The sequence below is a fragment of the Castor canadensis genome, chromosome 1 (genome assembly GCF_047511655.1).
Source record: "Castor canadensis chromosome 1, mCasCan1.hap1v2, whole genome shotgun sequence".
In the NCBI taxonomy this organism is placed as follows: domain Eukaryota; kingdom Metazoa; phylum Chordata; class Mammalia; order Rodentia; family Castoridae; genus Castor; species Castor canadensis.
Genome location: NC_133386.1, coordinates 206,629,214 through 206,645,942, shown reverse-complemented (window position 1 = coordinate 206,645,942; position 16,729 = coordinate 206,629,214). Strand labels below are relative to the sequence as shown.

Below are 16,729 nucleotides of genomic sequence, written 5' to 3'. Positions count from 1 at the left end.
GAGGGTCATCCTCCAGCACCTCCTTTTCTTCCCAGACGTTGAGAAAATGTGACCTCAGATTCTGGGCCCCATCGCTCACATCAGTATCACCCTTGCCATTTAAAAGCTGTGTGGCTTTGAGCAGGTGACCCAGTCTTGCTGCAAGAAGGGCTTCCCAGACTCACTTGGAGGGAGGGGCCTGGGTTCAAGTGTTGGGTGTGCCTCTGACCATTGTTCAAGGTTCTTTTTTGGGTGTTTTTGGCCTCTCTGAGCCAGGCTTGGCTCACCTGTGTGCTGTGCCCTTGCACGGTGTGCTCAGTGAACACAAGGCCCTTGGGGCTGCTTCTCCCTTGGCCACAAACCCGTTTGCCCTGCTTATGGCAGGTGAAGCTGCCTCCTCACTCTGTGGGAGGACTGGAGAAGTCAGGCAGTACAGGAAGGTAGACTCTTCTAGCCTCTGCTCTGTAGAACAGTTCTCAGGAAGGTCACAGCCCCAGGCTGTGGGGAAAGCAGCCTGGCCCTCTGCTCCCTTCCAAAGTCCACCCCATCACAGGGCCAGCTGGACTGTGCTCCGTGGGGAGGTGCTGCTCTCTGACAAAGGTCTCTGTCCTTTCTGCACTGTACAGCCTAGGATGGAGTGTGCAGGATCCTATTCGAAAATAGGACCCCCCTCCCCTGCCTCGGCCTTGTCAAACAAGTCAGCCCAGAGCCCACCTGTTGGCTCCAGCAATAGGCCACACCCTAAACCTGCCTCTTGTTTTGCACAACACCTGCCTCACCCTGAGCGAGCCTGGCAGTATAGCTGATCGTCTCAGGAGACTGAGGCTGCAGTTTGAAACAACTCACCCCAAATGCCACAACTAGCAAGTGTGAGAGGCTAAGTTCAAATCCAGGCATCTTCTGTCTTCATTCCAATCCTGCTGCAAGGGCACAGGGTTTCCTTAGACGTGGTACATTTTTGAGACCTGTGGTTACCACACATGGCAAGAGCAGCTGAGAACATGGAAGCTAGCAGATAACTAATAGTGGTGTCCTCCATGGCTGCTGTGTCTGACTTAAGAGTCACCCCTGCCTTCCAGCCTGCCCAGGAAGCTACAGTGGGCTGAGCCTCAGGAGAAGGAGTGCTGCAAGTTGAAAACCCAATCCAAGGTCGAGTGGTCTTTGCATTTGTGGGGGAGGTTGGCTGGGCCTAGGGTGCTGGAACAGAACCAATGGGAACTTGTTTTCCATCCAGCACTCTTTTCTATGTTAATTTCTTAAATAAGTGATATGTCCAGTGATCACACTCTTGTATGTCTGTCCCAGAGCAATGAGCTCCCATGATCACACAAAAGCCTGCTGTGGATATCCACAGTGGCTTTTATTGAAACGACCCAGACATGTTTCAGTGGGTGACTGGATGTCCCCCTTCACACCTCTACTCTGCATAGCAAGGAACAAACCCCCAAACCATACAGAAGCTGCTTTAGGGAATTCTGTTGAGAAGACAAATCCTTAAAGGATTTGTGTCTGGTGACCCAACTCTAAAATTCCCAAAATGTCAGAATCCTAGGGCTGCAGTGCCAGTCTGAGGTAGCCTGGAGTGAGGATCGGGTGGGGTGGGAGGAAGAGTGAGGGATCTTCAGAAATGAAGGGTCCTGAGGTGAAGTAGCTGTTCTGTAGGGTGGCTGTGGTAGTGCGGGGTCAGCACCCCTGCCCCTGTGGCACATTTGCCTAGGGCTGTGCGTGTGCACCCAGTACGCCTATCCTGTTGAGGCTGCTGGCTGGAACAATGTCTGCACTCTGGTTGTGATTTTGTTCTTCACTGTCTCCAAGGGTGGGAGCCTGAGATCTCTGCAGTGTTTAGTGCAAGTGTGTGCAGCTCCCCTCAGCCTTAAAAGTGCAACCAGAAGGTTCATGGCCTCTCTTAGCCCAGGGCTGACCAGCTCCCCACCCCACTACCCACAGTTACCACAATCTTGCATATGCTGCCTACAGCAGTGGATTTGAGCCTCTGAGTGAATCTGTGTTTTTGGAAACACTTTCCTCTCTTGAAAATACACCTCATCGTTCCATATCAATGAATTGCCCTGTTCTTTTTCAGAGCTTCATAATTTTCCACTGTGCAGATGCACATCGCCAGTCCCCTGTTGGTTTCTGTAACTTGTACCCATTTTTTCAGTCGTTTGCACACAGCACTGTAATGCATAGCCTTGGGCAGCTGTGGAGACATTCCTGGTAGTGGGATGCTGGTTGTAGGATTCATCACATCTGGGCCCAGTGTACTCCAAAGTGCAGTGGTTGTGGTTACCCCAGTGAACTGGTTGTATCCCAGCACAGGTGGCTCTGCAACACAAGTCTTAGTGGAAAAGCACTATGTTACATCAGTGTCACTGTCTGTCAGGTAGCAGAGCTGCAACCTAGTCTGAAAATCAGCTCTGTGTCCAAGGACTCCACTCAGGACAGAGCAGAGTAGGCAAATTCAGTTAAAATCAGAAATGGATCTTTCAAAGTTGGGCTTGGTGGTACACAGCTGTAATCCCAGCACTCAGGAGGTGGAGGCAGGAGGATCAGGAGTGTGAAGCCAGCCTGGAGTACATAGGGAGACTCAAAGCAAGAACACCACCAACAAAAACAAAACCAACAAGGACTGAAATAGATACTTCAATGACTGCCCAGAGCCCACGGCCTTCTGTGTGCTCCTGGACAGTAAGAGTTAAGCCAAACACCAAAACCCGGTCCCTGATGAGAGCCTCCCCTGTGGCTGACTGTGGTAAATGGCTGTATCTGAGGTCCCTCTCAAGGGCCCTAGCTTTGGAGAGACTCAGCATCAGGAATTCCAACCTGGCTGGAGCAGAGGTGTTGCCCTGGGCAGGGACATGGGAGACCAGCATATTCTGTCCCCTTGTGAGCATGGAAGGCTGACCCGGCGAAGGAAGCCAAGAAGGCTCCTGGGCCAGGGAGCAGTGCGGTAGCCACACACTTGGCTCCATACCAGACCCGGCTGAGAGGCCAGGCCTGGAGGGAAGAGGAGGAGGCGGCATGGCCTGACGAAACTGCTCTCAGTGGGGCTTTGCCTCGGGGGGAGGACACGAAGGGCTGTTTCCAAGCCAAACAAGAACAGGATCTTCTCCTGATTTGGGCCAGACTCAGCAGAGTGAGGCCAGAAGGGGTTGTTCATAGCCAGTTTATCATGTGTGACACACCGTTCAGGCCTTGGGCCGAAGGACACAGATCCAGGGCACAGAGCCTCCCACACATGGCTCTGTAGGCAGCCTGGGAAGGACAGGCTGTGTGTGAACTCATGTGAAGTCCCTGCCCCACAGATGTACCGGGACTGGCATGGATCTTGGCAGAAGGTGTGCCAGGCAGGCTTGTGTTTCTGTGGCTGGAAGCTCAGGCCAACCCCAATGCAAACACTTTTCCTCCCCAGGAAAGGTTAGGAGGGCAAAAGAGAAGCCACCCCATGCTGGGAAGGAGCACCTGGCAGAGTTAGTGGCACCTACCCCGGAGCAGCAATTGGTCTTCGCCTTCTTAGGCCTCCTGGCCTCTCCCTGAGGGAGGCTGCAAGCTTGACCAAGTTCAGTTCCAGGCTATCAAAGACTTGCTTTTCCAAGTGAGGGACCACCAGGCATCTCTGGAGTTGTCTCCTGAGGGGCTCCCAACCCCAACCTATGAGGGGTCTTGTGTTTTCCAGTTCCCTCCTCGGGAGGAAGGGCGTAGTCCCTGCCCAGGAATGGACACATGGAAGCGTTGCACACAGTCCTTAGCGCACGCAGCAAATGGAGTGGAGAGGTTACGTTGGCTTTCAGAACTCAGTCAGTGGGCATCAGAACAGGAGCCAGAGGCAGAACAAAGAAAGCCCATGACTGTTTTCCCATGAACTGCTATGAGCGTGTTACCTCACGGTCTCACTTCCAGTCCTTGCCAGTAGTCAGGGCACACCAGGCTGGGCACGTGATTGTGGGATGTTGGCTTGGTGACCTGCAGCCTTCATCACAGCCTCCCTTGGAGGAGAGAAGGTGGAGAGGAAGGAGATGCATGGGAAATGGCAAAAGGAACAAATGACACAGCCAGACGCATGTGGCCAACTTGCTTCCTGGGAGCACACCGAGGCCTCGCCCTTGCTGCCTGTTCTGTAGTTCTTATAAAGCGAGGGACAGAAAAGGGAAAAGAAATGCCGTGGAGCTGAAACAATGCAAAAACTGAACAATAAGAGATGGTTTGCAGACACTGGGCAACACTGCAGGGCAGGAATCCCCAGGGAGGAGCCAGCCCGGGCAGGCCCGCTGCTGTTGCAGCCCTCTGACAGTTGCTGTGGTCACGTAGATGACAGTATCTCTGTAGGAAGCACAATTTGCCCAAACAAGCATAAGAAGAAATGGGAGCACTAACGACTGCATCTCTGAAAGCAACTGAACTCTTAGCTTTAAAATACGATGCGGACTCCCTGAGAGGATTGACGTGAATTCCATCAGTCTCTTAAAAGAAACAAGACTGATGTTACACAAATGATCTCATGCTGCAGAAAATGAGAGAACACTTCACATCTCATTTCAGGAGGCCAACCCAACACTTACAACAAAACCTGACGAGGAAATTTAAGAATCTTGTAATCCAGCCTCAGATACTAAATCCCCTTGATACTGTGTTGTAAAGCAATCAAACTCAATAATACTTCAAAAAGCAAATGTATCACGAAAAAGCAGGGTTAACCTAATCACTGAAAAGTTGTTTTAACATTTAAAAACCAATTAATGTAATTCTTCTCATTAACAGAATAAAGAAGAAAATCCAGGCTGGCAGACTGGCTCAAGTGGTAGAGTGAGTGCCTACCTGGCAAGTGTGAGGCCCTGAGTTCAACCCTCAGTACTGCTAAAAAAAACCAAACCCAACCAAACCAAAAAACCAGGAAAAGCTATCTGATCACATCAATAGATAGACTTGACAAAATGAGACATCAGGCCATGATAGAATCTCAGCAAACTGAGAACAGAATTTTCTCCATCTTTATCCATAGCAGTGAGAGAGTGAATTCTGTCCCTGCAAGATCAGGAAAAGGTAAAAATGTTCATTGCCACAACTTTTCATCATTACGCTGGAGATCCTAGAGGTTGCAGTAAGGCAAGAAAAAGAGATAGAAAACATGGATGGGAAGAAATAAGGAAACCAGCACCGTTCTCAAGGCTGCTATGCAGAGGAGTCTGAGTGCACTGACGAGGTGGGAAGGGCCCACCTGTGCAGGAGACCTGGCGATGTAGGTTCAGGCAGGGTGTCCACCGCACTAGTTGATCAGAGTTGCTCACCATGCCTAAAGTGTTGGTTAAACATGATGGTTTTTGCTGCACTTGCTTTTCTTCTGGAAGTCTGGAATTTGGTACATGCCATGCCAGGGCTGTGTAGGGAATCTGACCAGTGTTCAATAAACAGTCCTGGGTGCTGAGTTTTTAGCAAGCTCTCCTCTTTGACAGCATTTCACACCTATTGGCAAATTCATTGCTAGAAAAATTACAAGTGTTGGGGTGACCCCCCCGGAGGAATCCTAGAAGTTTACATCTGTCTGCCCCAGACCTTACCCCATGCTGTATCTGTGAGTCTTTGTGAGTCATCCACCCCGAGGGTGGTCTTGGTCCCTTCTCCAACAAAATTATGAATGTACGAAAAAACTGCTGGAACTGGCCAGTGAGCTCAGCGAGGTTGCAGCGTGCGAGGCCAAAGACAAAAACTCTGCTATTGCTATTCTTGCAAAAAAAGCAACTGAAGAATGAAAACTCTTTATACCACTCACATGTCAGGACCCACAAAACACTTTGGATAAAATTTTAATTAAAAAGTGTGCAAGATGTACCATGAACTGAAAGCCACCAAATCTATCAGAGAGAAAACAAGACACGAGTAAATAGGGGGGTATCATGTTTGTGAACAGGGAGCTGCAAATGGAGAAAAACGAATTTCAACTGCAGCTCACACCATGTACAAAGTTGAGATGGATCACTAACCTTAATGGAAAGGTAAGCAAATGAAAACCCTTTTTTAAAAAAGTAAAGGAATGATTTTAGTTAGGTAAATATTTTTAAACAGGATGACAAAAGCACTAATAGCAAAAAAAGAATCAGATTTGAAGCTGGGTACAGTTGCTTATACCTGTAATCCCACCTCCTGGGGAGGTGGAGAATGGGAGGATCAAGTTTAGAGACCAGCCTGGGTAAAAAGTTAGCAAGACCCTATCTCAATCAATAAAAAGCTGGACTTGGTGGTATACACCTGTCATCCCAGCTATGCAGGAAGTGTAAATAGGGGATCATGGTCTAGGCCAGGCTGACCTGGTCAAAAAGAACCATGTGATCCTATTCTAAAAATACCTAAAGCCAGGGGATATGGCTCAAGTGGTAGAGCACCTGCCTAGCAAGCTCGAGGCCCTGAGTTCAAACCCCAGTACTGCTAAAAAAAAAGAAAGAAAAATATGGACTTTGATGAAATTAAGAACTTTTTTTTACATGTTAAAGGGCCAGCAATGTAGTTCATGGTAGAGTGCCTGCCTGGCAGTACAAAGCCCTGGGTTCGAGCCCAGCGTTGCCAAAAAACCCCAGTAAATGTGCAACAGAAAATGTTAAGAGAGGCAATTCACCAGGAGGAAGGTGGTATCCACCCTGATGCTTCCCCCTGCCAGAGAGAGGCCTGCTGCCAGGAAGCATAAGATCTCTTACAAGTCATGACATTGATGACTGCAAGCGAATGTTTCTACAATGAGAATGCGTCTTGAGGTAATGATGGGTAAGCTATGCAAAGGGTTCCACATCTCAAGTCATCAGGAAATTGCAGCCGTCATAGTTACTTCACCTCCACTGGAATGGGAAAGATGCTAAGGGCCCAGACGCCAGCCAAACGTGTTTGCCTTATAAGAGGGGGCGGCTCTGTGAAAGCAGACTCGCTCATGTCAATCCTAACAAAACGATACACGAAGCCAGCAGGTTATGGAGGAAAAGGGTTCATGTACGACTGCCTGATTGTCACGATCACACCTTGCACAGAAGGACTTGTGCCCAGCAACTGTTCAACCTCAGGCTGCTGTGACCCTTAGATCCCCCGTGGTCAAGGGTTATTGTCACCAAGCACCTTACATAATCCTCCTACAAACTACCTTTGTAAAAGTCCCCACCTCACCTCTTTGGGCTCATTGTGACACCCGTTGCCCAAGGAAATATGATTCTTTGGAGACCATCTAGGTTGCTGTTTAGGTTGACAACCCCTTGGGGAAATCTTCTGGCAATACCTCTGAAAACCAAACATTCATAAACCCTACAACCACCACTCCGGATTCTCAGGGATGAAACATCTGTGTTTACCAAAGACACAAGCAAGAATGCTCACAAGCAGAAAAAAAAGAAACAACCTATGTCACCAACAGTAGAAGGAATAAGGTGGAGTACAGCCGTACAGTGGAAGGCCACCCAGCAGGGAAAAGAAAGCTATGGGCCAAAGACCATGACATAACAGCAGCATGGAAGGGTCACATGCCCCTTGTGGAGTGAAGAGGCTAGACTCAAGGGAGAATGCACTGTGTGAATCCGTGGGACAGGAAAGACCGTGGTAACAGAGGACAAGGGCCTTGGGCGTGGGGGCCGAAACTGATAAGGATGAGAACAAGAGCGCCCCCCACAGGGGACTAGGAATGCAGTATTCTGTCTTGCCCTGGGAAAACTCTATTCCACTGGACACCTAAATTGCATGCACTTCATTCTACGTAAATTATCTTTCTATTAAGAAAGCGAGAGAGCCAAGCAGCTCATGCAGACTCAGCAGTGGAGAGGAGAACACAAGAGGGGGGCCACAGACTGTGAACAGATGCAAGGGAGGGGCTCTGGGCCCAGCTTTTCAGAGACTCTCTGGGTGCAGAGGGAGCTGATGGTGGGAGACCCCTGGGCAGAGGGGCAGAGGGGAATCACTGCACACACAGTGACCATGGTCAGCCCCATTAAAATGGGGACTCACTCTTCACCCCAGCCCTGTGACATAGACTCAAGGGGCCATTTACCCTCCTTGAAGAGAATGGCTACTTCTCATGGCATTCCCCAGATCACAGAAAGTGGGGAGCAGCCCCTGGCTGTCCCTGCCCCACAGAGCTGTGAGTCCTGTGTCCTCCCAGCTCTCATTTGCAGCCTTTGATCTCATTTTTTATGGGGTTCTGACAGTCCTGAGTCTCTGCCCTCTGGGCCCTCAGTGTTTAGCAAGAGGCGGGGTTTCTCGAATGGAGGTCACCAGGGGTGACAGCTGTTCTGTGATGGCCATTCAGCAACACTAATGGAGGTGCCCTTAGGAACAGGGTCACCAACACACAGAAACAAGTCTGTCAACCACGACTGTATTACTGTGGCCCCTTGTGTCCTTGCCCCACCTTGCTACAGCAACACCACGGGGCTCTCATGGGAAGCCCAGGCTCTGGGAGTTCCAATTCCCTTCTGACCAGAGTAGTAGGTGTAAGCAGCTGGCACCTCCGTGGAGTCACCCTATGTCCAGCCACACCTGACTGGTCCCGTGGTTGCAGTCAAAATGCTGGGCTGCTCAATCATGTGAACAAACTCAGGAAGTCTGTCCTCTGTCCTTGCCTTGCCCAAGGCCCTGGGTCTCCTCCTGCCTTGCATGTGTGCTGGTGTCCCTCACATTTCCCTGCTGTGTCCTGGACCACCTTCCCGGCCAAGGATTGAGAGCAGTGTCTCCAGCAGCTGGAGGTTTCTCTTCAACTCCTGGGTTTCCCTGCCATCCCAGATGGAGACCTTGGGGTCCCATGGTCCTGTGGCAGCACAGATCCCTGAGGAATACCTGTCCCAAAAAGCTGCGCGGGTGAATATAGGGAAAAGCACCTATGCTGGTGCCCTGTGGGCAGAGGCTGATCTCCCAGCCGAGCGAGGCATGAGGTCCAGCTATTACACCACAGTGTGATTGTTGCACACAGTGACACCCCAGTTGCTGGGAAAGGCACCTCCCACCCAGCGTCCTTGCTGTCAGGGTAGAAAGCCTGTCATCTCCCTCAGGAATGTCAGTGGCCTTACAAACATGATGTTTCATGGTTTTCATTACCTGGATAATTTGGTTATACTGAGCAATCTGTCCCCTAACAGAGGGAGGAGGATGGTGACCATGTGACATGGGCGGTTTCATGTGACTCTTTGTTTCGGGCGCTGTGGTTTGGCCGATGTCTTCACTGTTTAATTAAAGTCTTTCTGAATTTTTTCTTTTAATAGGAAAGGAACGTGCCCCCAAGCATTGCTGAATAAACAAGCTGAGAATCAAGGTGACAGATGTTCCTCTCTGCCTAGGGAACGCAGGTAAGAGGAGCCACGGTTGCTTCTGGGTTTTTCCAGAGTCAGGAGCAAGGCTAGCTTTGGGGGTTTCAAGTTTCTTGTGAGCGAAAGTTAATGGTTTTATGTTTTTCTCTTATGCTCTTTTTACCTCTTCCTCCAACTATTAAAAAAAGATCTTTTTCCTGGGTGGAAATTGAACCAAGTGAGTTCTGTGACTTTGTTTAACTTTTCAAGGGGTCTGAGTCTTGGCAATTTCCATGGGTGTGTTTTCCCAGGCGGGCTCTAACACCCAGCGTCAGAAGCTCCGGGCAGGATGCCCAGGACAAGGCTGGGGCCAGGAAGTTTAAACCAAGGCTGAGCCTGTCGGGGGGAAGGCCCAGACTTGTGCTGCACACACATACTTGGAAGTCACTTATGTCTTTCAAAGGGATTTGAACTTCACAAACACCTCCTTCCTCTTAGGTGGCTTTTGAGTGTGAGCGTTGCGCGAGCGACTCTGCCACTGGAAGCAGATGCCTCTAGTGGGGCCGAGCAGATTCTGGGTCTGATGAGAGCAGGGTGGCAGCCCGGATCTTGCTAGATGCTCCTCTGCCCCCAACCCCGCTGACATTGACCAGGTCACAATTTTCTGTCCCTCACAGCATTGTCAGGAGACACAGGCAAAGGTGGAGTTGGCCCATGATTAATGCAGGCCAGCATCAAGGGAGCATCTGAGACAAAAGACCAGCCTTTGACCAGGAGAGAGGGCTCAGGAGTAGAAAACCCAAAACATGAAAAGCTGTTTGGGGGTAGAAAATTCTGGTAACTGGTATGACTTATTATCCTAACAGAAAATGCCAGAGCTTTCCAGGGGTGAAATATCAAGAATCCTCTCTGACTAGAAATAATATCTCCCATATAGGTTAAAAAAAAAAGTTCTTTTTTTTTGAAGGGGAAGTGGTAGCACTGGGGATTGAACTTGCTAGGCAAGCACTCTACGACTTGAGCCATACCTCCAGCTCTTTTGTTTCTAGCTTGCTTTTTAGATAGGGTCTCACACTTTTTCCTAGGCTGACCTTGAATCATGATCCTCCTACCTCTACCTCCCAAGTAGCTGGGATTACAGGCATGAATCACCTGGCCCGGCTTGGTATGAAACAATTTTTTGGATGAATGAATGAATAGAAAAACAATCCATGTATGAAGATTCTTTCCAGCTTAGCAAAAGCTCACTGTCATAGAGTCTCAGTTGGGCCCCTCAGCCAGGAGAGGGCAGACTTCCTGGAAGAAGCTTCCAAATGTTTTGTAAGATTATTATACATCAGAGCTAAGTCTAAAGGCTGAAAATGCCAACGTCGCTTCAGAAGGAAGAGGACCTGCAGCAATTTCCTGGAACTTGGACTTAAAACCAGGCGCTGTGAGAACTGCGCTCCCGTGAGCAGCCACCAGCGGGAGCCCACGCACACTCGACGTTAAATAGCTCTCCAGGATGCATACCTCCTGGGGGGTGTGTGCATCCTTGGGGTGCAGAAACTGGGGTGCTGGGTGGAAAAGACTGCTAATACGACCTTCAGAAGCATTTGTGTTACTGACATGGACATGTTAACTCGTGCAAATAAGTATTCGCCTTGAAATACATATGTCCTGGGGTTGGGGGTGTAGCTTAGCAGTAGAGAGCCCTGGGTTCCATCTCCAACCCTGCTAAATAAAAAAATCATAAATATGTGTGGTGTTGTCAGGCCCAGACCAAGTTGCATGGCACCTAGGAGAACAAGCTGGTATCCCTTCAGCCCAAATTACTTAAGCAATTGACAGTGTGTGTTTAGGGGAGGGGCTGAGTGCTATGAGGGAGAAGAGGGCAGCTCGGCCTCCCCTGGGTCCCCCCAGTGCTCTGCTCTGGCCCCAGCTGTACACCGTCAAGTCCACTGTGGAGAGGCTGGCATCGCCCTCGCAGGATGGGCTTCCTCTGATGTGTCCCAGGCTTGCGAGAACATCCAGGCCAGACTCATCTTTCTTCACTTCGCTTTATTTCGGTCACGGACACTGCATTTTTCATGTATTGATGGGGTCAGCCCACAGGACCCTATCAGCGCCATTTGTCCAGCAGCGTGTGCTCACTCCGTGTCTCTGAATCATATTTTGGAAATTCTTGCAAGATTCCAGACTTTTTATTATTACTGTATCCATTAGGTAATAGGACCTGTGAAATTTAATATGGCTCTCACAATTTTCGGGGTGGGACTCCAGGACCCATGCCCACAGAAGACGGTGATCTTACTCAGTACCCCAGTGTGTGTGCAATGCCTCCACCCCATCTGGCTACTTCCCCATCTTTCTCCCTCTCCACAGGCCTCCTTATTCCCAAGACACAGCAATATTGAAATCAGGCCAGTACATCAAAAGCTGGGCGTGACTAAGCTATGCACAGGAGGCATTTTGAAAACCAGGGAAGGCTGAACGCTGGACTCCTGGGCAGGTCAGCTGAGCTGTGAGTGAAAGGAAAAGGTCCCAGAAGTGAAAAGTGCTACCCGGTAGCCCCTCATGAGAAAGTGAAACGGCCCACCACGGATATGGAGGCAGTCTTAGCATCGTGGACAGGAGACCAAGCCAGCCACAGCCCCGTGCACAGCACGGCCCTGGCTCCCTTCAATTTTAGGAAGACTGAGAGAGGCAAGGACACTGTGAAAGACTACTTTGAAGTCAGTGGTTAGCTCATAAGGTTTAAAGGAAGAAGCTGCCTCCATAATATTTGCTAGGCAGGCGCCCTGCCATGTGAGCCACACCCAGCCCTTTTTGCTTTAGTTTGTTTTTCAGATAGGGTGTTGTGCTTTTTCCCAGTGGCTGGCATTGCACTGCAATTCTCCTATCTCCACCTCCCCAGTAGCTGGGATTACAGCCATGAGTCTCCATGCCTGGCCCCACCAATTGTACCAGATTTCTATAACCAAAGACGGTTGTCTTGTCTTGAAGTCATGGTCATCAGAATTGCCTGGCAGGCTCCTTAAACTGAGATGACCAGGCCAGCTCTGTACTTGAGATCCAGTGAGTCTGGGATGAGGACGGAGCACTGCGTTTCTAATAGGGGAAGCTGATTCTGCTGGCTGGGGACCACACTTGGAGAACTCTCCCCAGTGTTAAAGCTTATGCCTTGATGAGAAGTCATCACGCTTTTCTGTGAGGGTCACATGGTAAATATCCTAGGCTTTGTGGGCCACAGTTCATCACTTACCCAGCTCTGCCAGGGTAGCACAAGAGTGGCCACAAGGCAACAGGTAAATGGTGAGCATTGCCGTGTTCCAATAAAGTTTTATTTACAAAGACAGATGCTGGGCCAGGTTGAACCACTGGCTGTCGTTTGCCAATCTGTGCTTTAAACATTACTGTGTGACCTTCAACCTCCTAAACCTCTCTGTGTTTTTCGTCTTTGTCCTGGAGAGCAGATGACTTGAGGCTAGGTAGCAGCAGGCTATGGAGGTGTGGGAATGACACTTATTCAGAATTACAGGTAGGCGGTGCAGTGTCAGCTTAGCTTCGTAACAGCCATCCCAAGGCCTGGTAACTATAGCAACAGCCATCTTGTGATTCTAGCCAGTCTACCAAGGGCTGGACCTGGTCCCTCTGAGCGGATGTGCCTGGGCTCTCTGGGCTTGCATGTGCACTGGGGTTTCCTGGAAGGTCACATGATGGTGGATGACTGAAGATGGCCGTGCTCCAGTCAAGCGGGTTGGTGGCTGTTGACTGGGCACCTGGTATTTCTTCTGCTCCAAGAGGCTCACTCAGACTCACATGGCGGTCCTCGCATAGCAAGGGAGGCTGCAGTCCCTCCATGAGCACGTTCAGGTCTTGGAATAATACTCTCATCCATTTCCTGGGCCCCCAGAATCCCAAGGCCAGCCCAGGTGTAAGAGCAGGGAAATGGCGTCACCTTGTGCCAGGAGAAGCTGCAAATGACCTCTGGCTGTTTGTAATGCGCCACTCGGGGGACCAGCAGGACCAGGACTCTGCTGCGTGGCTTTGAATTTCAGCTCCTGCTCTCACTGCGATCTTACTTCACCTCCTCCGCCTGTTCCCAAATGACACAGATGCTGTGCAACTTCCAAGGGCTGCCATGGGGCCAGATGAGGGAGTGCAGAGCAGCTTGTGCCCCATGTCTCAGTGACCCACGACGGCACAGCAGGGACTGCAGAATGGAGGACACATGGGCCATCGGGACTGTTCCTGTCCCAGGACTGTCCCCACCCCGATCGTGAGCTTCTGTTCACTCACTGCTTCCCTGTCTGGAACCTGTCCGGGTCTTCCTGTCAACCCACAAGGTCACCTTCTATTTTACAGCCCTGATCACATTGAAGGAAGGTGATTTTTTTTTTTTTTTCTGTTTTGGTTTTTTTTTTTTTAGACAAGTGCCTCTGTCCTCTGAGCCCTCTTTGTTCAGTCAGCGCACATCCAGGCCTTCAGGAAGGCCTTTGGGGATCTTTGGGGTCCTCCAGCCACAGCCCTTGTAAGTCATGTAGGGCATTGGGCACATTGTATGCCAGCCAGCACAGTCTTTGAACAGGAAGCATTACATGTTCTGTCCCCCTTACGGTTATATGTGGCCTCTCTTCTGGGACATCACCACGTGGATCTGGTACAATTTGCTTAGGAAAAACAAACAGTAGCTGGCTTCTGTCCATCCTGTTTCCCAGGAGAGCAAACCCTACCCTGCAGGACCCCTTGAGGGCAGGAGAGGAGGGGCCTCCAAGGATTTGCTGTGAGTGCTGCAGCGTGAAATCACGAAATCATGCCGTTCAGTTGCAGACCTTCGCTGACTGCGTTTCGTGGTTCTAGGGTCAGCACCACTTCACTTTATAACACAGAGTGACAGTTCTGATGTGCTGAGAGGTTGGTTTGATAGAGACAAAGATGGAATAATGAAGTGTTCATTTCAAAGTTACTTTCTCTGCAGGGCAGGACAGGGAGACAGAACAATAAAACAGCAAGCAGATTCCTTCCTTCGGGGTGCTGTTTGTAAAGACAAAAGGATTAAAGCTTATCAGGATAATTACAGCAGAGGGGCCTTCATTATCAAGCCCATCAAACACCAGCTCAGAAGCTCAGCTTAGGCCTTACTTTCTCCTAACTCTGGGCAGGTTGAATAATAACAGCTTAGCCTCAGCTGGGTGAGGCCCCCCCCTTTATCTTAAGCCGGCCCTGGGAGGCCTCACGTGGGACCTTAGTCCAAAACAATGGCCTCTCATGATTTTATGTAATGTGAGTTCGTTCAATGCAGACTTGTGGAGGTGAATTATGTTTTGCTATAAAAGGTATCCAGGTTGTAGAAAATTTGCACAGGTAGCAGGTACCTTATTTCTCTTCCTGTAGACACCAAATTGAGACAGGTTGCTTTCTAACAAATGGCCTCTAGGTGGAGACATAGTTGTCTGAACTTAGAGAAGTTGGAGCGATCCAAAGGTAAAAATGATTCTCTCTCTCTCTCTCTCTATGTGTGTGTGTACATATAGACATCATATATCCTTCCATCCATCTATCCATCCCTCCATCCTTCCTTCCATCCAGCCCTCTATCCTTCCATTCCTCTGCCATCTATCTATCTCATATATCCTTCCACCTATCTAACCATCCCTCCATCCTTCCATTTACCCACCCACCCATTCATCCGTACTCTCTTCTACCCATCCACCCATCCATCCACCCACCCATCCATCCATCCATCCACCCATCCATCCATCCATCCATCCACCCATCCATCCATCCACCCATCAACCCACCCATCCATCCACCCATCCATCCATCCATCCACCCACCCATCCATCCACCCATCCATCCACCCATCCACCATCCATCCATCCACCCATCCACCCATCCATCCATCCATCCACCCACCCATCCATCCATCCATCCACCCATCCATCCATCCATCCATCCATCCATCCATCCTTCCACCCATCCTTCCATCCATCCATCCACCCATCCATCCATCCATCCATCCATCCACTCATCCATCCATCCACCCACCCATCCACCCATCCATCCACCCACCCATCCATCCATCCATCCACCCATCCATCCATCCATCCATCCACTCATCCTTCCATCCATCCATCCATCCACCCATCCATCCACCCACCCATCCATCCATCCATCCACCCACCCATCCTTCCATCCATCCTTCCATCCATCCATCCATCCACCCATCCATCCATCCATCCATCCACCCATCCATCCATCCATCCATTCTTCCACCCATCCTTCCATCCATCCATCCACCCACCCCATCCATCCATCCATCCACCCATCCTTCCATCCATCCATCCATCCACCCATCCATCCATGCTGGGGTTTACAATCTCTACAAATACTTCATCCTATTGATTTATTTTCTAGTTTTAAGCCCCTCTGACATATTACACACACACACACACACACACAACAACAACAACAACAACTTCTCCCTTTGGGGAATTCAAATTACCCAAAACATCATAGGGCTAACTCCTTGATGTAATCATTATGACCCAGCTTAGGTATCTGTGGCACTTTGCAATTTACGAAGCCTGAGGTGTCATAGCAGCATTCTTGTCTGCAGCCTCATGGCCCGAGCAGACCAGGACCAGGAGGCACAAGGGTCGTGTGGGAAAGATGTCCTCTCCCACAGGCATGGTTGGAGGTGGGGCTTTATGACAAGGATGCACTAAAACAAGATATGTCAGGGGTGACCTGCACACATGGCTGTTTCTGATTTCTGTCTTTCTATGATGCAGCTGGTTTGAAGAAATGATTTCAGTTAAAAAAAAAAAGGAATGAAACAGTTATAGTACAAGAACGTGATGGTGTCCTTAGGGAGGAAATTATCCCAGGGACTTGAGGAGTCTGGACCTCACAGATTTGGTCCTGTCTCCACCTAGCTCTGACAGGTCTGTGCCATGAAACTCTTCCTCCATACCAGTTCCCAGCCAACTAAATTTTGCACACCTCCAGCCCCATGGGAGTACTTGGCGGGGTCTGGAGACATTTTTGGGGTCATAAGGGGAGGGTGCTACTGGCACCTAGAGGGCAGGAGCCAGGCTGCTGCTGGCTATCCTACAATGCACAGGACTAAGAAGGGTCCAGACCAAATGGACCCTGCTGCCATGTCGAGGGCAGCAGTCCTGCTCCACATGGCCACCCAAGCATAGCACACCAGCCCACAGCCTTTGCTAAGTTTCTGGCGTACTCCTTTCCTTGTGCGTGACAATGTTATTGTGGATGTTTTTACTCTACAGTCACACCTCAACACCCCAGGCCAGGCAATGATGTCACGGGATGTCTGCAGCCCAGCTGTGCTCTGCTCAGCAAGGCTGGCTGCATCCCAGGCTCCAGAGCTGTGAGATGCCGCCTAACACCTGTTGGAACGCTGTGTGAAAAGAGCAAGGGGGGGATGAGGTTTGGAGAAGGGGGCATGTGCACTGCCAGTGGGAATGGAAATGGGTGCTCCCAGTTTCTTCCCAAAA

At 50.0% G+C, this 16,729-nt stretch overlaps 1 protein-coding gene across 1 annotated transcript in view; it reads left to right on the top strand.

Moving 5' to 3' along the window:
- Positions 1 to 8,909: 8,909 nt before the first annotated feature.
- LOC141422460 (actin, aortic smooth muscle-like) overlaps positions 8,910 to 16,729 on the top strand; it is a 30,763-nt gene continuing 22,943 nt past the window's right edge. The window contains exon 1 of the mRNA XM_074069708.1: positions 8,910 to 9,284. The gene's annotated coding sequence lies outside the window, so the exon portion shown is untranslated. The remainder of the gene's footprint in view (positions 9,285 to 16,729) is intronic.